Raw genomic sequence first — 25,345 nt, 5'->3', positions numbered from 1 at the left:
AGTCATTCTCTTCCATGCATATAAAATACTCAATAATGACATAAAAATACTTCAAAATAATAGATCAATACCTCACTAGAGAATTGAATCTCTAGATACCAAAGCAAAACTAGGAGTTAGGCTAGATCCTTCAAGGGTTTTAAAGAGGAGGATGAGGGGAACAAAAAGTATTCCAAGTTCAAAGTTCTAAGGTGAGTGAAAGGGCACCAAAAATGAAGTCAAAGCTACTAGTCAAGCTTTTCTCCAATGGTGGCTTCCTTAGGGTTCTTGAGAGGAAAGTGATGAATGAATTAAAATGTGTAAACCCTAAGCTAAATTGGTGGGCTTCTCCACTCACTAGGTGCTCTTGCACTACCTCTCTCACACACACTAATGTAAGACTAAATGTGAGTCCTACACTTGTCATGAATCCAAGTAAGCTTCCAAGATTAAATATTAACCCTACACTTGTCAACCATCCATGCCAACAAGTGCACCAATCCTAAGACAACAAGTGGGTGAATCATCACCCTCCAAATGTCATCATCCAATGCATTAAAGTGTTTCCACACAAATGTCAACAAGTGGACCAATGAGAGTGTGACACATGTCACACTTTTCAAAAATTACAAAAAGGTCCTTTTTAAAAATATCTTCCAAATTTAATTGCAAAATAGTCCCTAAGACGAAAAATAATTACTTTACTTAATTATCCAAAAACCCCTCAAGTTATGGATAATTGCAAAAAGTCTTGTTTTCATGACTTTTACAAAGAAAGTAAGCATTTAATATGCATTTCTACAAAAGTAAAAATGTAGATGTCATGGAATTTAAATATCATGAACGTATGCAAAACCGGAATCAAATCCGAGCACAAAAAATGAGGTTATGCAAGTAAAAGTGAAAAACGAGAAGAGGACGAAATAAGGAAAAGACGAAAAATGAATAGTGTCAAAAAACAAAAAAATGTGAAAATGACTCAGTCCTCAAAGGAAGTTGTCAATCCAAAGGAAAGAGTCTCAGAAACCATTTCCGAGCACTCGAGATGACACTAAGAGGCGGGAATCGAACCCGAAAAGGAAAAGATAATGAAAAAAAAATTTATCCGCAAAATTTGAAGAAAAAGGGAAAAGGAAGAAAATGACCGGGTCATTACAGTTTCGGCTCACAGTTCTGGCTGAACCTTTTTGTTTTCCTAGCATGTCAGGATGCTCGTGGGGTGCTCGTTGTGTCTCGTTGAGTTTTGTTTTCGCTCATTCTCGTTCGTCCGGACTCCAAATCGAGTGAACTTTTTTTTTGAACTTTACTAATTTTTCACTGTCTTTCCAACGGTGTGCTCGGTAGCACCCGAATCTTCCTGGATAATTTCCTATTTACCCTTTTAGCTTTAAGTGCTTGTTTTTCTTCGTCATGCCGTTTCTCCTTCGTCCAAACTCCGAATCATGCCATTCTTGAGTCCATCTTGATTAGTTTTTCATTGTATTTTCAGCAGTATGCTTGGTGGAACTCGAATTCATATTTTCATAAATGACTATTTTGCCCTTGGGGTTATTTTTGTTTGATTTTTTTCTTATTTTCTGCTTCCGCTACTTTCTTTTGAGTTCCGTGACTTTATGGGAAGTTACGGATGTGTCTCGGGAATGATATACATTCGAGGGACGTCATTTTCCATGTAAAATGACTATTTTGCCCCTAGGGGCTTAATTGTTATTTTTTCGATCTTTTGCTTCCGCGTCGGTTCTCATTGGATTCCATGACCTCATGGAAGGTCATCAAAATGTCTTAGAGGTGTGTTGTGCCTTGGGAGACCGTTATCTTATTTCTTGCTTCCACATCTGGATCTGCTATCGGGTCAATCTTCGGTTCATCACAAGACGCACTGGCTTGAAAAACCAGGGCCGTCACATCCATCTAATTAGGACATTAAAGGAAGGTATGTACATCTGGCAACAGGTCCGAAAAAGTTGGGATTATGGCATCATGATCCGTAGAAGGATATGGGCCCTAACTCACTTTATCCATAGGCCCAATGGATACAATCTTGATGACCTAGGGCTATAAAGTGGTGGCTGAAAGAAAGGATAAGGGTGAAGAATCGGGCTCTGTCAAGGGCCCAGGCATCATTCTTCTCTACCATTCTTTTCAATCCCTAGATTGGGCTGATTTTCTCTCCCTCAATCCACTCTTCTGTATACCTTGCACTGTTTTAGTGATATTCCCGAATATGATTTCATTCTTAGTTTGACTAAAAAACCAGGTACATAAGAGGGCATGCAACATGCTACATGATATGTCTAATGCATCACAACAGAATTTGAGCAAGAGAAATCCAATTACATGGACTTCGAGTTCCATATTCAATGAGGCACAATGGGATAATGAAATCATATTTGAAGCCCACTATATATATAAGAAGCAATTATTAACACAACACAGAACCACATATGTATTATGCTTAATCTTGGGGTCATATGTGCCTTAGAGGATTCTAAATGATTGAAACAGCTAAATTCTTGTTCATTAGTGTCAGCTGAGTACAAATAACATGGAGATAATAAAAAAAAAGTAGCCATGTCCAAGTTATGTGTGTGGGTGTGTGTAGTATAGAAGGAGAAAGAGAGAGAGTACTGATGGATGCTGTAATCTTTGTATTCTCATTACTGTAAACCCTAAACAGGAAAGGGATTCTATACAAACATAAGAAAAGCCTAATTACATAATGGCCACAAATTATACGTAATTACAATTTGACCAAACATAAATATATATACATATTAAGTGTTGCTAAAATATAGTTCTTGTATAGTCTAAGCATATAAAGAGAAAGAAATATATATCCACGGTTTAAAAGAAACATAAAGCCATCCCTTATCTCTTGATGAATTGAAGGGGTGCATATAAATGTCAAAACATTTTTCATAGAACATAGACAAAATCTCATATTTTCATAAACCACAACACAATTCTCTCAACTATTTCACAACATAAGTACAGAAAAAAAAAATTCCAAAAGAAAGGAAGAAATAATCAAGTTCGTTATTAGCATCTACACGTCCACCTAAGATATAAAAATAAAAAATAAAAAATTGAGACAAAAAGAAGTTGAAACCCCAGTAATATGGGGCAGCAGCACCAGGAACAGTTCAACAGAAGGAAGACTAGCAGACAATTAAAGACAACTACAACTAGAAAATGAGTGATGACTATAATTGTACCTCTATGATATCTGAAGGGCATGGTACAACCAGCAGATGGGTAATATTGAGTGAAGATGCTGATTCTTCATGTACAAAGTTTGCAATCTTTAATTCTGTGGATTTACATAATGTGTCACTATTAGTTTGATTCAAGAATCAAATTTCATTATGCCACATTTTTTTTGGTCAGAGAATCCAACACTAATCACATATAGGAACTTACCCTTTTTTATATGGCATAGGGACCTAAGTAGAGATGAAATAGTTCTTTCCAACAGCTTAACACCCAAGCACTTCATACACAAAAGCCCTGTAAAAGAAGTCAAAACATTTATAAAATGTCTTTAACATTGAAAAAGAAATGCAACTCTCCAATATTCATGATCCATCATATTCTTTTTAAAAAAAAATAAAGCATTCTGGGTATAATAGTATATAATAGTATGCCCACCTCAATAGTATATAACGCTAACTACTTAGCCATTCTAGCATTATGTAACACTTAAATGTGAATGGGATGATCTGTTTTGTTTTCCCTTTAAGTGGCAATTAGATTTGGAGCTAAAACCTTCGTCTTTATGTAATTGAGAATTAATTTTTATACATAAAATGCTATTAATGTGTACTTCAAAAGGGTGTCTGCACGCTGTTTGAGGGTGAGGACATCACAGAAAGAATGTAAGTCACAGAAGCCATCGCACTCAATGCAGCTTTGAGAACATCCTGTGAACATCCTGGTTTAACAATGGTCCGCACCTGGGAAAGGATATATATATATATATATATATATATATGTATTACATGAAAAAGAAACAATCCATAACCCAATAATAAATACCAAAGAGAGATTGGTCATATAAATAGATACTACATATATCTATCATTCAACAAGTCAAAGAAATTCTAATGGTGGCTTTTACTATTATTTATTTATTTATTATTTTTTGTATTTGTGTAAGACATCAAATTGGAGGAAGATCATCATTGTCCAATTCTTGTAGGCAACTCAAACTGATTGATCTTCCACTTGTCCAACCATGGGACTAATTACTCCTAAACAGCTCGAAAATCAGATTTTTTGAGCAGCTTTAAACAGTTATTCATTTGCAACAGAAACTAAATGCTGATCCAGGTTTCATGCCTTGACTTGGCAGATCCGAAGCCCGTTCTCAATTTACCCAATACACCCAAATATTGTTTTCCACTAAGAAAATATGTGAAACTACGACACAACAAAAAACTCTATCCCCTAAGATAACCATTAACCACTATGCCATGACTTCTTTTAATAATAATTATTTTGGTTGTCTAAACAAACTTTAATATGCATAAAATACAGGTAAAATTGTAATATGAGCAGTAACACCAGAAGAAAAGGAATAAATTCCTGTACAATAGATTTTTGTAATCACTAAAAGATGAAGTTAATGTACAGAGGGAAACAGGAAAGGATCCTCAAAATTTCATTGAGTACAAATAAAACGATTTCTATTCAGTATGCATTTTTGTCAAAAAAAAAAAATAATAATAATAACAAAATAAAATAAAATTTCAGTATGCATTTCGGAAATTCAATTATTTTCCGTTGCACTAACAGGCAACATTTATTGTCTAGAATGGAGCCATAAAAGAACAACTAATGGCATGACAACCTCAAGATCTTTTTAGCTTAAGACATGCCAGAAATTGGATTTGTTAAAAACAAGGTGAAAAATAGTGGTATTTTAAATCAATCCAATCCATTAATTCTGAGGTGCATTGCTGTGCGCCAATCTCATCACAATTCATATATGAAATGGACCACGAAACCAAAGAAGATGGCAACAGAAAATGGAGAAATCAATCTCAATGAACATGCAAATATGATCAAGTAGCAATGTCAGAATAAGAACAGCCATAATGAAGCCACTGCATTTGTTTAGAAGAACAAAAATCAACAGCTATAGGAAAGTTTCAGCACCTTTTTTTTATACGACCCATGTAATCCTGGTCTTCGACACAGAGTTACAGCCTTAGCATCAGCACCTGGACCATCAAACTGACGAGGTCTTGGATTTCTGTAGAGATCGTCCACCAAAAATTTTGTTGCATTCTGCCTCAGCTGTCTGAAAGCAGCAAGGCCAAACAGCAATAGAGCAGTTAAAGAGACAATGCTGTATTATCATTAAATCATTTAAAGTTAGGTCGTTCGAATCCATTATGAAGAACAACTAAACAATCCCCATGAAAAAATAAATAAATAAAAATAAATAAAAAGGGAAGAAAGAAAAAGTGGGAGAAGAAGGAGAACCATGAACGTTAACTACCCATGGAAAACGTAAAATTAAGATAGCGCATGTCCAATTTTAATGTGCTTCACCAGATCTAACATCAAAAAATATTTTGGGAAATTATGATAAAGACATACTCATATGCTTTGCCTTCCAAATCAACAGTAGCAGGATATAGAGCAGGTTTTCCAATCGATGAGGCCCCAGGACCACGACCATAACGCTTTACAGTCAACATTGCCTGTCATGTATTGATACAATCCAAGAAGTCAACTTTCTGAACAAACAAGAAACAAAATAGAGTGAGCTTACGACTTGAGAGAACTGAAAAGCAACCAGAATCACTCTTCTTCCTTAAAAAAATATATATTAAAAAAAAAAACCACTACAATATAGAAAGGTAATGTAAAACTTACTGTATTTGGAGCGGCACCACAACGCCACTTGTTTAGAGGATTTTTCAAGTTGGTTACAGTTGCCATGTAACCATTTAGACCAGCTGCCAGAATATGATAGCAGATATGTCCGAGAACCTGCATGAATATTAATAATAAGAAGGGCTATGTAACATAAAACCTAGATAGCAGAAAAGGTGATACTGTTTAAGAAAATACATACATAAGCATAGTCACAATCGAATTTTGACGGTAGAGATCCCCGAGCTTGATAACCAAAGAAATGACAGACAGGATTAAATTTCTTCCCCTTGTATGTACCTTCCTTCTGTTTATTTCAAACAGTAGAGATGTTAAAAACATTACTGAATTAAGTACAACATATTGACTGGAGTCAACTAAGTTCTGAGCTAGCTAATTCAAGTTTTCTCATCTCACTTCCTTTTTGGCTTAGCCAAAAGCAACATAATTATGGCCATTTACAATAATATATTTAAAAGCATTAGGGATTGAAATAGAAAATGTAGCATCTAACATGACTTTCAGTGGTTGTATTAACTATTAACTAATGACAGCTGAATTGGCCTCTCTGTAAGAAATTATCAATCAAAGTTAATTATTAGACAAAATTAACGTCAGAAAAAAAAATGGAAGTTTGGACAGCCAGAGATGACCACGTCTTACCAATCTCTTGTTCAGTTCTGCTTCCACAAGATGAGCTAAAAGTTTTTCGTCTCAATCTGAAAAAGGAAAAAAACCTAAATAATAATTGGAAAAAACAAATTTGCGAAGCTTTTACATAACCAAAAGGATTGAAGGTTCCCTTACTTGAGATAATTGTGCAGAGTCATCTGATTCGGGGTGGAGTAGCTGCAACATTGAAGAAAATGATTTTAGATGAGAACTCTTACTAAATTAAGGTCTAAAAAACTATGTGGGATAATAACCTGTTTTCTGATATAGGGTGGCAGAAATTCGTATAAGGCCGATGCCCATGATGATAGTTGAGAAGAAATTTTATCCATAGAAACACCTTGCCTGATCAAACTATGAATTTCCTGGAAAATACAGAAAATGTTAACAGTAAAGCATTCTATATCAAATGCAACTACAAGAAGTTGCCAGCTTCTTGTGAAAATAAACTGCAAAGCTTACCTGTAATAACGCATACACTTCAGGAATGCTTTCTATAAGCCCCTCTGGTAGTAGAATGACACCATGGTTTTTGTCTGATCCATAAACACAAAAATGGATCGGATAACAACAATAATTAAGATTTGATAAGAAAGGGCATCAAGCTAGAATTCCAAACCTTGTTCTGCCCTGCTTTGCACTGCATCACAAATTTGTTTTGTCAGGTCAAACAGAGTGAGCTTTGATGCAGCAACCTCTTCGCCAAGAATGACCTACAAAGAATGCATCTAGAGCTATTCAGGAAGAAGGAATATCTAGGAGGCAGCACCTCTTAATAGCAATATCAAATCAAGGGAATGAAATACAAGGAATACAAACCATATTTTGATGTGACTGAAGAGTGCATTCCAAAGGAACATGTGATGCCCTCCGGCCCATAAGTCGGATAAAATAGTAATACTAGAAGAACGAAAAAAAAAAATCAGTTTTTGTGAAAAAGGTAACAAAAACAAAAAGACAAGAAAAGAAAAGCAGAGTAAAAGGCACAAAACTCATATGCAGGATAAAGGTGCATATGGTACTACAGTTTGAATGAGGTTATCTTGATAATTTACTTATACTACGAGCAGTTACCTCTCAGGAGTATCTGCATTACATGAATTTAGAAAATTACCTTTTCTGCTGAAAGAGCGTCAGTGCATACGTTGCTAATAAGCTGCGAATTAACCTGAATATAATATGACAGAAAAATGTTGAATTGCATGTAGAATCAAACAACAACAACAACAATAATAACAACAATAATAAACAGAAAAGGAGGAAAAAAATGAAAGCGAACAAGAAGTCGTCTGGAATTCTTTTAGATCACAAAGCATATTATGGCACCACTCTTAAATTTAGTAGTGGTGTATAATTTGGCAAAATGTATTAATGTTCCACGACAAATACAGTGGAATAAAACAAAAACTGAAAAGTTGATACTTGATAGGTACACTAATCAAAAGGAGAAATATATATATAGATGATGATGATGTATGTTACATGTACTCAGGTACGTGTGTCAGATGCGGGTATGTATCCATGTGTTGGAGATCCCAAATTTCTAAACAGAAGGACACATGACTGCTAAATATTTATTCCATTTAATGATTTTATTTTATTTTCTAGAGTAAAGTGGAGTTTTTATTCGTTAGCGTTCAATATCGACGTTTAACTCATTTTAAAGTAATAATATATAATTGAATGATTGGAAATGCTTTATAAGCACATGTCCAACCAAAAAGTGTCGGACACATATTCCATACCATGTCCGAGCAATATGTGTCCAACACGGGTACTTAACTACTTTTGAAGAGTCCATGTAACATAGATGATGATAGGCTTCTCCAAAGTTGTAATTCCTACTCAGCCCTGTAGAGTGATCACATTACTTGTTAAAAAAGATCTTGACAATTTGCCAGCATTGTTCTTTCAGTGTTTGGAAGAGACGATGGAGTAGAGTATATAGTTTGCATTTGCTTTTGGATAAATCAAAAAACAGGGTGCAAGAAAACAATGGAGATCATGTGACTTCATTCAATTGCAAAATTTAATTTCTTAAACTAATAATTAAATGCAAACTGTCAGGACCATAAGACTAAATACCTTACAAATTGTATCAAAGCCGACATTTGTTTCAAAGAATTGATTCTTGAGATCTCCATTTAAAGTAACAGGAACCCCAACTACCTGAAAATCCAAATTATCATGAATGAGACATATCGGGACAAAGTTGCAAAAACATCATGGTAGTTTTATTAACAAAAACATTTAGGATCTGAATAAAACTAGTTCGACGTAACAAATAAATATCTCATTACGAACTGGGACTTCCATACAATTCATAAACTAAATCTCTTTTAACATAAATTTGTCAAAATGCACAAAGTACCTTTGTTGGGCATTTTGCTTCTGCAAATATTTCTGCAAGCTGAGCAGCGTCTGTGTTTGATGTTACACCTTCAAAAGCAACAAACTTCATATTAAATTTTTTGAAATACTAATAGCCTTTACTATGTGTTGAATGTGTATGGTAGACATTAAATAAAAGTAACAATATACACCTCCAATGATAACCAGACCAACCAACTTCAAAGTTTTGCGTGCAACCAGTGACGCATCAACTTCATATTAAATTTTTTGAAATACTATATTATATGTGTACCCAAGAATTAGGTATATAACGAGTCCACCCCTCTTATTACCCCACATATGTGGGACAAATATGTGCTAATACTAACAGCCTTTACTATGGGTTGAATGTGTATGGTAGACATTAAATAAGAGCATCAATAACCAACAGGCGAGTGACCTTGTGGTATCGGCCTCTTACCTCTCAAGTCTAAGAAGAGACGTGCGAGTGAGTACGAATTAGGAAAAAATAAAAAATAAGAGTATCAATACACCTCCAATGATAACCAGACCATCCAACTTCAAAGTTTTGCATGCAACCAGTGACGCATTAACTTGCTCAGTTATTCTTATTTAATCTTTTGTCCGTTCCAGCAAATCATAACCACCTAACAAATTACAGCATCATAAATTTCTGTCTAGATAGGAGAAATGGAAATCTCATCCTGAAATCGATATGGTGCTCATTACTACCTTGATTTTTGTAGGTTGCAAGAACATCATCTGTGATCTCAAGAGTTTTCTGTGCAAATAAACCTTCAGAACCACCTGGTTACAGGCATAAAAGAGTCCTTTAAGATAAATAGATCAATACCATTTTTATCAACAGAAATACACAAATAATCAAATTGAAAAGTTCAAATAAAAAGGTTTGTTTATCATGAGAGACAGAGAGAAGGAGAAAGAGGACTTGTTCTATATCACACCCAAACATATACAAACCTAATAAGCCTATATAGGCTTATATAAGGGATACAAGTTACCTTAATAACATAAGGGCCCTACTAATATAATGTAATTACATAATGGCCCAACATATATATATATATAACATTCTAACACTCCCCCTCAAGCTGGAGAATATATATCAAATAATCCCAGCTTGGAACAGATAGTTCTTAACCGGTTATGACCCAATGCTTTGGTAAACATATCAGCTAATTGATCTTCAAACTTCACGAATGAAGTAGAGATGCTCCCACGCAATATCTTTTCTCGAATGAAGTGACAATCAACTTCAATATGTTCAGTCCTCTCATGAAACACAGGATTTGAGGCAACGTAAACTGCTGCTTGATTATCACAGAACAATGGAGTAGGAGCTTCAATTGTCAACCCAAGTTCTTTTAGAAAATGTTGTATCCACGTCAACTCACTAGTAGTATGGGCCATTGCCCTATACTCAGCTTCAGCACTAGATCGAGTTACCACCGTTTGCTTTTTACTTCACCATGTAACAAGATTTCTCCTACAAATGTGCAGTAGCCTATAGTAGATCTCCTATTTGAAGGAGAACCAACCCAGTCGGCATATGTAAAACCTTCCACTCTGAGATGACCATTTGATTTATATAGTAACCCAACACCTGGAGCTTGCTTGAGATATCGGATAATCCGAAGAACAGCAATCCAATGTGGCATTCTAGGAGCTCCCTTGAACTGACTTACAACACTAACTGCATATGAAATATCAGGTCGAGTGATAGTGAGATAAATTAATTTCCCAACAAGATGACGAAATCTGCCCGGATCATTAAATAGAGCACCCTCATCAGACACAAGTTTTGTATTTAAATCCATAGGAGCATCAACCGGGTGAGCACCCAACATACTTGTTTCTTCTAATAAATCCAACACATATTTTCGTTGGGATAAACTTATACCTTTCTTGGATCTAGCAACTTCAATACCCAAGAAATACCTAAGTTTACCCAAGTCTTTATTATGAAATCGATATTGCAGAAACAACTTCAACTTAGCAATCCCTTCAAAATCATCACCTGTGATCACAATATCATCTACACATACCACATGAAAGATGAAGCCAGTTTTAGTGCACTGGTGAAATACTGAATGGTCAGTCTGACATCTATTAAGACCAAATTTTAATGCCGCCTCAGAGAATGTTCTAAACCAACCCCGTGGAGATTGTTTCAATCCATATAAAGCCTTTTTAAGGCGACAAGCAGTGTGAAGATACTCCCCCTGAGCAACAAACCCAGGTGGTTGCTCCATATAAACCTCTTCAACTAAGTCACCATGCAAAAAGGCTTTTTTAACATCTAATTGAAATAGAGGCCAATGTCTATTAGCAGCAAGAGAAATCAAAACACGAATAGAAGAAATCTTAGCAACAGGGGCAAATGTCTCATTATAGTCAATACTATAAGTCTGGGTAGAACCTTTGGCAACAAGATGAGCTTTTAAACGCTCAACGGAACCATCTGGAAGGTACTTCACAGTGTATACCCAGCGACAACCAACCGGTTTGACACCTGGAGGTAATGGAACAAGATTCCACGTGCCATTTTGATGCAAATGCAAAGCATCCATTTCATCTTGCATTGCTTTCCTCTAGCCCGAATCAGACAAAGCATCCTGCACAGTCTTAGGAACAAATGTAGTAGACAATTGAGAGGAAAAACATGAGAAGGATGGCGATAGGGAATTATAAGAGACAAAATGAGCAATGGGATGATTAATGACACACGAGCGAGTACCTTTACGAAGTGCAATAGGCAATGAATCAGACACAGTGGACTGTGTTGGATCTAAAGACTCTGAAGATGATGGAAGAGGCACGACAGCAGATGGATTTGGTCTTCGTGTGTACACCTGTAACGGGGCAGGCAAAGGAGATCTAGGTTGAAGAGAAAGTGAGGGAAGTGAAATTGCAGGAAGAGGCGACTTAGGAGTAATATCAAGAATTGAATCACTATCTGAAAAATATGGGATGGACTCACAAAAGGTCACATCCGCGCTAATAAAGTACCGTTGAGAAACAGGACTATAGCAGCGATAACCTTTATGGGAACGAGAGTATCCAAGAAATACACACTTTGTGGCACGTGGATCAAGTTTATCAAAACCTGGACCAAGATTGTGGACATAACATACACATTCAAAAACTCTAGGAGTAAGAGAAAACAAAGGAGAATCAGGAAATAAAATAGAATGTGGAGATTTGCCATCTAATACAGATGATGGCATATGGTTAATTAGATGACAGGCAGTAAGAACAACATCACCCCAAAACCGTTTAGGCATGCGCATATGAAACAAAAGAGCACGGGTTACTTCTAAGAGATGTCGATTCTTACGTTCTGCAACTCCATTTTGTTGAGGAGTATAAACACATGAATTTTGATGAAGAATTCCTTTATCACTAGGATATGTATCAAAGGGTGTTGAAGAATATTCCTTAGCATTATCAAAACGTAAAATACGAATTGGACAGCCAAACTGAGTTTTGATTTTTTTTTGAAATTTTTGAAAAATTAAAAATAACTCAAAACGATATTTCATCATAAACAACCAAGTCAGGCGAGAATAATTATCCACAAATGTCACAAAATAATGAAATTTATTAATTGAAGAATGTTTTATTGGACCCCATACATCTGAATGAACCAAATGAAAAGGACTAAAGACACGATTATTAACCCTAGACTTGAAAGACACACGATGGTGCTTACTAAGTTGACAAACTTCACATAACAAGAATTTCAAATTGCTAAGACTAGGAACTTGACGCTGCAAAACTTGAAGTGACAGGTGACCAAGACGACAGTGCCACTGGAATGGAGACAGAGAAGACTAAAGAGCCACAGGATAAGGTGCCACATCAAAGTAATATAAGCCACCAGCTTCATACCCCGTACCAATCATCTTCTTCGTCTTGAGATCCCGAAACACACAAAAAGTAGGATAAAATGTAACAGAGCACTGAAGAGATTTAATAAGCTTACGGACAGACATTAAATTAAAGGGAAACTGAGGAACATATAAAACAGACGAGAGAGATAAGGAATCACTAAGTTGAGTTGTCCCCAAACCTGAAACCTTAGCGGAGGAACCGTTAGCAAGGGTAACTCTTTGAGAAGGAGGTACAGAAGTAAAATCAGATAGAAGAGAAAAACATCCAGTCATATGATCGGATGCTCCAGTGTCTATGATCCAAGGACTGTGAGTGGAAGACAATAGACATGTGTGTGCAGTACCTGACTGGGCAAAAGTAGCTGTGGAAGATGAATTAGATGCTTGTTTATAAGACAAAAACTGGGTATACTCGTCACGTGGGACAGGGACCGTATCTGATTCAGCTACATTATGAGATCCAGAAACAACATCATTTGGAGAGGAGGAAACTTGATTTGCAAAACTAGATGGTTTGCCATGAAGATCCAAACAAAAATTCACAGTATGATTAGAAAGGCCACAATGAGTACATTTTCGTAAGTCCCTGTCACGACCACGTCCTCCACGTGAATCACGACCGCCACGTGTAGAGTGTCCCCCACGACTGCCACGGAAAGCAGCATTTTTACCCTTTGAAACGATTAATGCTGAACGCTCACCACTCTGCCCAGTATTCAAAGTTGAAGTATCACTGACAAGTGTAGCACGCTGAAGTCTAGAAAATACTTCAGCAAGAGATGGAAGTATGGGACTGCCCAAAATCTGTGAAGGAAAAGACTCATAAGCTGATGACAAACCAGTAAGAAAACGGACAACATTAAAGTCATCTCGTTGTTGTTACATACTTCGAACATTAGCAGTAATGGGCTGATACATATTCAGCTCCTCACAAACTCCTATAACTGTAGAATAATACTCTTTTATACTGTGATTACCTTGTTCAAGACTAAAATATTACTTACAGAGCTCATAAACACGAGTGATATTGCCTGTTCCATAATACAGTTGCTGCAATCTATCCCATATCTCCTTGGCAGTATCCAAATAAAGTAAATTTGTACTGATTTGGAGTTCAATACTATTTATCATCATAGAGATGATCTGAGCATCTTCCTTTTCCCATGCATAAAAAGAAGCATCAGTTTCCTTGAGTTTCTTTTTAGTCAAATGAGTACAGAGACCACTACCTTTGAGAAAAATTTTAATAGATTTAGCCCACAGTATGTAATTCTTCCCATTGAGTTTAATAGAAGTCATGGGAGAATGAAGACCAGAGGTGGGAGAAAACAAATCTGAACTGGATGCCATGTTGTACTCAGTAAAACAGAGAAGGAAAAAAAAAAAAAACAGAATCGGTATTCAGATCCGAACCTGGCAAATGGGCATGATCTAGTCAAACGAGCCGGATCTGGTCAAAAGGGCCGGATCTGGGCTATCCAGGGTCGGAATAGCTATTCCAGGTTTAGTAAACCAGGATTGGAATAGCATAATAGTGTAGCCAAACAAGGGTCTTCTTCTTCACACCTTCACAAACGCCGGTGAACAAAGCAGCGGAGACAATGGCGACTCAGGCACAAGCAACGGCCGAATCAAGAGACAGCTACCTCTGCAACTTCTGGCCAAAACAAAAAATTTGACGAATCTCTCCTTTATAAATCAAGACGGCAGATCTGATACCAGATCTGATGACGAGCTTGTTGATAACCAAAATAAGAAGCTGCCGGCAACGACGATGACGAACGATGCAGATCTGACGACGACGAATGACGATGCAGATCCGATGATAGTGAACAAGGAGCTGCCGGCGATGAACGAAACACCAACACCACAATCGCGATTCCAATCGTGATTCTGATCTTAAACCACACAATTACAGACCCTCACACTCATGAATTCGTAGCGCTCTTATACCATATTGTTTATCATGAGAGACAGAAAGAAGGAGAAAGAGGACTTGTTCTATATCACACCCACACATATACAAACCTAATAAGCCTATATAGGCTATAGGCTTATATAAGGGATACAAGTTACCTTAATAACACAAGGGCCCTACTAACATAATGTAATTACATAACGGCCCAACATATATATATATAACATTCTAACAGTTCTTAGATGCCAGCCAATATTAAGATATATGTAAAGAGAGTGCTGTTTGTCAAGTAAACCAAATGATATTTGGGTTGTAAACTGCTATAAACACCTAGGCTCCGTTTGGTTAGATGGAAATAGAGGGAAAAGAAACGAAATAGAAAATGAAAAGAAAAAAAAAGTAAATGAAAAGAAAATTGATTTTCTAGTATGTATTTGGTTAGGATGAAAAATTTATTCAAGAAAATTGTAGGAATATATCATATTATAGTTTCAATATTTAAATTACCCTTATTTTATAAAAATAATAAAACAATAGAGAATTAGTAATAAAATATATTAAAAAAATGAAAAAGTTTTCAATTAATTTAGACTTTCCAAAGTACTATTATTCATATATGATGAAAAACAACTAGGAATGGAAGTCAAGTTAATTAAAATTTTATCAATGATAAAGTTATCGGTGGACTCCAATTCTTTAAAACCCAGTAAAAAATTGTTGTTGTCTCCAAATATTGATGAAGTTGTTGGATAAAATAATATTAATGAAGTTGTTGGGTAAAATAGGAACACCAAATAAAAAGACGATGCTTTCACGGGAAAATAAATTCCCAAACATTTTAGAGAAAGTAAAGGAAGTAAAGGATTACGAGAATCCTAATTTTCTAGAACTTTTCATTTTCTATCTAACCAAACTACAAAAATAAAATAAAATAAAGTAAAATTTTCTATTTCATTTCTTTTCTGGTTGATTCTATCTAACCAAACGAAGCCCTAAGGAAGCTAGAGCTTAAACATAGAAACTAGGATATGTAAACACATTCCACAGAGTGCCCATCTGATAGGTGATAAGATGAATAAACAAAATTGGACTTCCATAGAAATCAAAAGGTTCATTTTCAAGAGAAACAAACAAATATATGTATGAAATTGTAAATGCATACAGGTCCATGCATAAAACAGAAAACTAAATGTTAGAACTGAAAAAAGAGAAAACCACTTACCCAAAAATCCAAGTAATATGCTGTTAGGATTGTAAATTTTGAGAGCATTGTGGAGACCCCATATGACATCATGTCCTCCAGGAGATTGTCTCTCACAGAATACCACTCCCACCCTGAAACCAAAAGAAACAACAATGTTTACAAATTTCTATTGCTAACTGTATTATTGCATGTATATACATAGACGTTCCTCTTTACCCCTGTAAATTAGGAAAAAAATTCATTCCTGCTACAATATATTATTATATATAATGCAGAAATATTGCAAAGAGTAAAGCAACTGCTTCTATAATGCAACTAGCTTCTCATGATGTCCACTCAAATTAGAGCACACTATAAAAGAAAAGTCAAGAAATCTAGCACAACATTAAGAAATAGCCCTAAGGGGTGGAGGAGTTGGTTAAGAAGTACACTTATGAGGTGGAGGTTTTGAGTTCAATTGCCCTCCCTTGAGGTCAGCCTGAGAGGGATTTTTCGCACATCGCATTGGGGCCTGCCACATGTCTGGAGGGAACTGCTCTCACAAATCTCATCCAAAGGATGGGGACCTAATTACCAAAAAATAATAATAATAGCAGACTGAATTAGGTTCAAATGTGCTCAGCAGAATCTTCATATGGATTCATCCTTTTTAATTTCAAATTCTGTCATTGCAGGAACATGTTTTGCAAAGAAACAAAGATGATCACGAAATGTGTACCTAATTGCTGGATGCTCAGTAATTATTTGGGCATCAGGGAGCTTTGCAGTCGTCCTAAGAAAATGAGCTAAAGGCTGTCCGTATGTGTGCGGAAAGGTTCGACTTATGGTGTGGGCACCAGACAGGTCTGCAGCAGCAGTTGTATCACCAAATTCTACCCTGACAGCGGTTCCCTGTTGAAATGAAATTACAAGAATAAGAGCTCAGCAAACATGCCAACACATCAAAATCAAAATATCAAAGAACCCAATTCAGACCAAACGATCCAAGTATATCAATCAATGTTTCTGCACAAACAACACATTCAATGCCAAAATTAGAAGGCATCAACAAGAAATATAAAAGGATCAAGGGTTGATATCCATTTTAGAACAATTATCAAGGACAGTGAAACAAGAAATTTGACCATGCCATCAAAAATTCCTTTAAACTTGGAAAAAATTAATACAACCTAACCTTCATAACTAAAACAATTCAATAGCAAAAACGTTGGACTCAGCACAAAACCTATATTATGCCAAGCTCTTTTAAAGTATTATAGGAAACAACTGCATGAGACTAAAGCATTGTCTACCATTATTTCATTTAAAATTTTGAAATAACTTGAGTAAGATATGTTGGAATTTTTATATATATATTTAAATAATAAAAAAAAATTTATGGTCCTATGTACTATGTTTTCTAAAATAGGATTGCAATGTGATTATTGATACTTGATGGATTGGGTTGTACTTTCCAATTTAGTGGTCTAATTGGGAGTATGGTTTTATACCGTTGGATTTTAGTTTTCCAACTTATTTGGTGTGATTTAATTCTAACCATTGATATCTAAGTTTCCATGATAGGAAGGGAGACTTAGATATGCTTGTTTGTAGAGAAGCCGTCCCCTCCTGTTGTTGTTATATATAAGGGTTTTAAAACCCTTATTCAGTCCTATTGTATTGACAACTCTAATATTTTGCAGGAACTCATAGAGGATTACATGGATATTCTAAAAGTGTTTATGTAATAATCATCAATCAGGTACGAGTCTAAATTCTCTATTTAATTAATTATAATATTCTTGATTTATACCTATGGATTATTTATTTAAAACCCAACAATTGGTATCAGAGCAAGGTTAGGGTTAGTAGAAATCAAGATCAGTGAATTAAATACACATTATATATATTATTTTAAAGTCAGGGCAGGATAAATAAATAATGTATATGTTGGTTTTTAAGCAATCAATTGATTCATATATATATATATATATATACATACAAAGGAAACCAACTGATATATATATATATATATATATATATATATATATATATATATATATATATATATATCAGTTGGTTTCCTTTGTATGTTGTTATCAAGTGTGCACGCCGAACAAGATTTTGGTTTTGGATGAAATTGTTTTGCAATTCATCATCAGTTTCTCTTTGTCTTTGTTATACAATGAATCACATGCTCTATTTAAATACCATAATCTGTTTTGCAGTGAATATATATATATATATATATATATATATATATATATATATATATATATATATATATATATCAGTTGGTTTCCTTTGTATGTTGTTATCAAGTGTGCACGCCAAACAAGATTTTGGTTTTGGATGAAATTGTTTTGCAATTCATCATCAGTTTGTCTTTGTCTTTGTTATACAATGAATCATATGCTCTATTTAAATACCATAATCTGTTTTGCAGTGAATAAGTTATTTTCTTTATAAAGTCTGCACGCCGAATGAGGAAACATATATCTATATATGTTTACTTTTGCTGGGCTTAGTTACTTTAGCTTGTGACCCAAGGAGGAGCATTAAGGCATAGAAAAGTTTGAATAGGTTGGGTATAGTTCGATGTAGTGAATTGATGGTTTGATTGGAGCCCTATAACTGTGACCACTTCCAATAGTAACTATATTGGGTCAGGTGGTGAGTGGGCACTCATAAAGTTCTTCACGGACCAAATGATTCGTAGAGGTTTAGCTGGCTTGTCAGAGCAACAAGAAAACAGAGCTTAAGGGCTTAAGCTGGACTATGCCCTCTCTTTAGCAGCCCTTGGACTGAGTTGCAATGAGCTTCTCTTCACCATCAAAACCCAATTGTTCTTTCGAAACCAAATTAAAAAGAAAATTCTAAATATTTGAATTTATAATTCCAATTTGGATTTGCCATCTATGTTGAATAAATTTTCATATCTATTTATATATAGACAGGATTACATATGTTCATTAATATCTTATTTGAGAAGATTTCAAGTGTTAAGTTTGATTGAATTTTTTAATTAATATAATATTCAATCTAAAGTATGTTGTGATACATGTAGTATATTCGCGGTTGTATTCCTACGATTTGGAGGAGGAGGAGAATTGACTGATTAATATTTTTAGTATTATTTACTAAAATCTAATATTTTATTTGTATCAATATGAGTTACATATCTTGAATTACATGTATAAATAAATTTTAGTTTAATATGAAGTTATGTGGCCATCTAGCCATGCTCTATGTTGAGTACTTTTATTAAGTAATTCATGATATTTGTTTAATTTTAAATTAAACAACTTATAGGACTTATGTGACATAAACAAATTGTATTAACTTGATTGATTTAAAGAATCGAGTATTTTAAATTGTTTACAGAATATATAATATACATGCATCAAGTTTTGTTATTTTATTTTATTTTAATTAAAGTATATAAAGCATTAAGATTTTAAATCTTGATTGATGTACATGTTATTATATTGTTCACTGTAATTTCTTGATATGTTGAGGAGGCTTAATATTATTTATGTTAAAGCTATTTATATTACGGTGAAATTAAGTGTTCCATAATATTTGGGTTTAGTTTATGTGCATTATAAAGAAATTGTTTAACTTAAATAAATGGAACTTCAGTTTAGGTTTTTCCTTGGGGTTTAGGAAGACCGGTAAAGTGACCGTTTCAAATGTAATAGCTAAAGTGGGTGCTGCCTGCCAAAAGGTGACACGCTCATGGAAGTTATTATTTTATTAAATTTTTAAGGCATTGGTCGTATTGAGGTCTTACAGTGTACTTACTTACATAAGGGCGTTTGTTCTGCCAAAAGGTGATCAATGTCTTAGTGTGGGATAAGTGAGTAGAATATTTGAAAGTTCTTGAATTATAACTAAATAACCCTCTTGTCAAAAGGTAGTGGAAGTGTTTAGCAGTAATTCAAGTATAATCAAATAGGTTTATGTGTGATTTTATCCCAGGTTGGGGAGGTAAAGTAAAATCTAAATTCTGCCACAAGGTGATTTTCGATGGCATTTTATTTGTTCCCGCAGGGTGGATAGTTTTTGCACATAGTAAAACACCCTGAGAAATTCGGCTTAAAACCCCAAGCACGAATTAAAATAATAATCCCTAAAGGTATGACATATTATTTTATATGTTGTTTATGTGGTGTTATTCAATATAACATTTATTCAGGTTACAGACACTTCTGCAATTTAAAAATAGCTCATAGGGATTGAACCATTGAATGGTTAAAATTATATTGCCTAGAAGACAAGTTTTGATATTATATTGGATTTCTTGGACTACGTGTCTGTTGTTTTAAAAAGAAACCCATATGCCTAGTGCATTGTCTTCTTAGGTAGAAAAGTTGTTGCATTTTTTAAGTGAACTACAGGTACTACCATACCATTAGATTAATTTATACTTCTATTGGTGATACTATTCAGGGTGGTATTCTAGTTTTGATATTGCCAAGGAGCTTCTTGATTTGATCAAGAAAGAGTTAATGGGTATTAAGAAGTAACTACAATACTATTATCTGACATGGATTATGTTAGTGAGATATGATGGTAATGGTTCAGTGAGGGAGTACATCTATAAGATGTGCAAGTTGGTTAATGATCTGAGGTAGTAGAAAATCATATTTGCTAATATGTTAATTAGTCCACATGGTGATCTATTCTCTGCTTAGGTTTTTCCAGCTTTTCAAGGTAAATTATAATTCACAAGAAGTTAAATGTGGCATTAACCAGCTGTTAGCATTTTATGTTATTGAATGGAAACGACTCAAGGGTGTTAAAACTGAGTCAGCTTATCTTGCGGTGATAGTAAGAATAGTTTCATGAAGAAACTAGGCGGCAAAAAAGTGAATAAAGCTAAACAGAATAAAAACATTGATCAATGATAAATGTTGATCATGTAGAAATAAAAGGACATCAAAAGAAAAGGTTATTGTGGTAAAAAGAAAAACAAAGTAAGAAAGAAAATTACCATATTAATATTTGAGCCTAACTTGGTAAAAATATAGGTATAAACATGGTGGATGGATTCGGGTGTGATCCTACTTGCTTCTTGTTTTTCAATTGACTCGATACCATCCGAATAAAATCGTGTTTTGGTCAGAGATGATTCATTTATGTTATGCATAGGATATTGGGGAATGTCTTTCAAAAGAGATTTGAACACTTGGTCAAGGATGAGATTATTAGGCCACAAATTTTATACGTTGGTTATGTCAAAGGACAAATGCAAAGAAACGCAATTTTGAGGCTAGTTTGTCATTTGGTTTTTAGACTATATTTATACCGACATTTGTGGTCCATTTCTTATTGTAGCTCGTTTGCAGCAAAGGTATTTCATTGTCTTCATTGATTGGTTCTCAAGGTATGATTGTGTACTTAATCCACCAGAAGTCCGAAGCACTTGATGTGTGTAAAATCTACTAGACTAAAGTTGAAAGTAGTTGGTATAAAGATTATGGTTTTAAGATCAGACGAAGGTGGTGAGTTTTAATAGGAGAATGATAAGGAGGGTGTAAAAGTAGTATTTTCAATACATACTTAAAGAGTAAGGCATTGTGCCATAATACACCATTCCTAGTTTTCCTGAACAGAATAAAGTTGTAGAAAATAGAAAGTGTAGGGATATCTTATAGAGACATAGTTATATAATGCAGATATTAAGGAGCTTAACACTCACATTACCAATGATTATTTTATTAGACATCTTGAAAGATTAAAGAATTAGAGATTTTACTGTCCTGTGGACCTATGGAGATTATTGGAATATGTCATGCATATTTAATGAGAGTGGTGAATCTAGTGGGAGTTTAAGATATTGTAGTTTCTTTTTGCAGAAAGGTATTTTCAGCATCTATTCTATTTATTCCAAGCTTCATTCCATTTTCTTTAATGGTTTCAGTTAAAGCTCATATTCCTACTTTTTCAGTTATTTCTCCTTTGCAGACCTTTCTTTCAGTTTCCAATCTAGTTCCTAAGCCAGTTTAGCTTAGGAGATTTTCTAGAGCTTGGAAGTATGCTGTAGTTGGTAATTTTGAGATGTCTGGTGGATATAAGACAAAAATTGATGGCTAAGTGTTTAAGCAAATGTTAAGTATTGATTTCTTTGAGATTTTCTCCAGCTTCATTAAAGAACTCTTTAAGAGTCATTCTTTTATAAACACTCATTTATGACTTAAGTAAGTTTTACAGCAGTAGTATCCAAAATTTTGATACAGTGGTTATTAATTGTATGTTTAAAGAGAATGTTATGGATAAATGCATATACCTCAAGTTCAGTGGGAGTCATTTTGTTTTCCTTGTCCTATATGTTGATGATATTTTACAAGGTAGCAATGACATTCATGTGATACATGATATTAAGAATTTTATGTAAAGTTTTGACATGAAGGACATGGGTTTGCAAAGTATGTCCTTGGCTTTAGAATCCACACAGATCATGCTACTGAAATATTTGGACTTTCTTAAAAGGCTTATATTAATTAAGTATATGAAAAAATTTAACGGTGACCAAGCGTAGTAAGCCCATTGACATAAAGTTCATTTTCAAGCATGAGAAAGTTAAGGTTTAAGTGCCTTTAAGATTTCCCCATATGGTTACAGAAAGATTGTTACATGTCCTCTCACTAAAGGTCTTCAGCCAAAGATAATAAAGTATTTATAAATTAAGCACGTGATTCGGATAGGTGTTCGAGAGTCATTATGTTATGATGTCCGGTATTTCTTTTATATATGCTATATTGCAGTTAGTTTATTTACGCCTTGTGGTGACAGTTATTTTTCCTCCAGTTTACGCCTTATGGTGACAGTTATTTGCATCCAAAATAAAGTTATGATGTATAATTATTATTATCTTGATATATATGGTTTATGCACGTGCTATTATGTTTACTTGGAGTGATATTTCACTCATGAGGTTGTTTGGGTTAGATGTGAGATTGGCACCACATCGATAAATACAAAATAATTATTAAAGGTTGTCTGAGAGTGATAATTCACTCATACGGTTGTTTGGGCTAGATATGAGATTGACGCCATATCGGTAAATCCAAATATAAGATTTTTCTAGGAGTGGTATTTCACTCATGAGGTTGTTTGGATTAGATGTGAGATTGACACCACATTGGTAAATCCAAACATAAATATTAAAATTTGCTTGTGGGAGTTTTTTCACACTCCATGAGGATAGCTTGGGCTAGATATGGGATTGGCTCCATATCGGTAAACCCTCACACTGAACAGAAGGTTGGCGATTTGCTGTAATATGTTCAGGTGACATACCGCGATGGTATGAAGTAGGACAGATAGTGAGGTGTGCGTTTAGACCCCATGCAGTTTACACATCTCATGAAATACAATAAAACCACTATATTTGCTTGAATCCTAGATGGAATCAGTTTTGAGACCATGGAACTGTTTAAACTAATATATTACTTGTCTACGCATTCATGATCCACAATTGAGGAAATTTATGGAGGAGAGTGTTCTAAAGTTTCAATCCATCAATTTCGATAATTGTGTTTTTTAAATAAAAATGAGTGGCCACTCGACTTTTATAAAGTGTGTTGCAATCTATAGTGTCATTTTATAAAACTTAGAGTGTATGGACCAAGTGGGAGATTGTTGGAATTTATATATATATATATATAAATAATAAAAATTATTTTATGGTCCTATGTACTACGTTTTCAAAAATAGGATTACAATGTGATTAGTGATACTTGATGGATTGGGTTGTACTTTCCAATTTGGTGGTCTAATTGGGAGTATGGTTTTATACCGTTGGATTGTAGTTTTCCAACTTATTTGGTGTGATTTAATTCTAACCATTGATATCTAAGTTTCCATGATAGGAAGGGAGACTTAGATATGCTTGTTTGTAGAGAAGTCGTCCCCCCCCCCCCTGTTGTTGTTATATATAAGAGTTTTAAAACCCTTATTCAGTCCTATTATATCGACAACTCTAAGAAGGGGGTAAAGCGCTCTAATGTTTTGCAGGAACTTATAAAGGATTACATGGATATTCTAAAAGTGTTTGTGTATTAATCATCAATTAGGTACGAGTCTAAATTCTCTATTTAATTAATTATAATATTCTTGATTTCTACCTATGGATTATTTATTTAAAACCCAACAAGATATGCTATAAAAATTGATAAAAATTACCATATACTATAAAAGATTATTCCAAAACTGCATGGGAAATAACTATAATAAAACGAATCAGAAAAACATATATATAGAGAGAGAGGAAGTGTGAGAAACCTGAAGACACGGAAGAAGTTCCGGTTGATAAAGATCGAAGTTTTTGCAGAGGGGAGAGTTCTCTAGGTATGCCGAAATCTGAATCCATTGCAATTTCTCTTTAGTGCCGGGAATGGACAAGTTCGTCTTGCTAACTTTGAGCACATGCACTACCCACCACTTCTTTTTTGTGTGCGTGTGTTGTGTTTGGTGTTTTTCTCTTTTTGGGCAGTCAATTTTCCTTTTAGAATCTTCCATCTATACCTAAGATCTCTCCTCCTTGGGCCCCCGCGTCCTCATTACATCTTTTGTTTCAGAAATTATTAGATGGACGGGTACCCACCATCTCAAATGTGGTCCGGACCAATCCTCAATTGCCATGTTAGCTTTTTCATTTATAACTTAATCATATGTTATGTCATTTTAAGAGCATCTCCAATGGTCAAATGCTAAATTGGATGCCAAATCTGTATTTTGACAGTGCTACAGTGTCAAAATACTACATTTTAGCAATTATGCTCCAATGGTACATTTCAACCGAAATGCTATTTTTTGACACAATCACCAATTTTTTTTTCAACTACCATTCCCAACTACCATTTTCAACTACCATTCTTTTTCAACTACTATTTCCAACTACCAAACCAACAATTATCTATTTTTATTTTTATTTTTGTAAGTAATATTATTTATTATTTATTTATCTTTTAACCCGATTTGATCCTTGATTTATTAGTATGTGTGTACAAGTGTGTTTGTTATTTTTTTTTGTGAGTGTTTATATTTTATTTAGCTTGTTTGCCTTATTAAAAATAAATAAAAATATTTAAATCATCAAATCAATGTTTGACATTTCATAAAACTACTAGGTTGTATTTATTGAAAATGGTTTTCTGAACTAAGAAAATAAATAAATAAAATTTCACATAATTTACAGCCAAGAAGAAAATTTTGATAGCATAGCCAAATTGAGGATTGCACTATGTAAATATTATTATATTGTTCTTCACAAAAGTCTTTCATGGACTACAAGAAAATTTTAATGGGACATAAGATTAGATATAGTTGAAAAGAAGACAGAAAAATCTTCACAGAATTTCTTCTTTTTTTTTAATTATTTTTTTCTACCACAAATCAATACTAATAATATTATTATTCAAAAACAAAAGCCATACA

General features: G+C 34.3%; 1 pseudogene; it reads right to left on the bottom strand.

Moving 5' to 3' along the window:
* Positions 1-3,793: 3,793 nt before the first annotated feature.
* On the bottom strand, positions 3,794-16,967 carry LOC132309123 (pyrophosphate--fructose 6-phosphate 1-phosphotransferase subunit alpha-like; annotated as a pseudogene).
* Positions 16,968-25,345: the final 8,378 nt, after the last annotated feature.

The sequence above is a fragment of the Cornus florida genome, unplaced genomic scaffold (assembly GCF_030987335.1).
Source record: "Cornus florida cultivar Cherokee Brave unplaced genomic scaffold, ASM3098733v1 CherokeeBrave_3.0.0_Hap2_Chr05, whole genome shotgun sequence".
NCBI lineage: Eukaryota > Viridiplantae > Streptophyta > Magnoliopsida > Cornales > Cornaceae > Cornus > Cornus florida.
The sequence above is the reverse complement of the archived record's forward strand: the minus strand, read 5'-3'. Positions and strand labels throughout refer to the sequence as shown.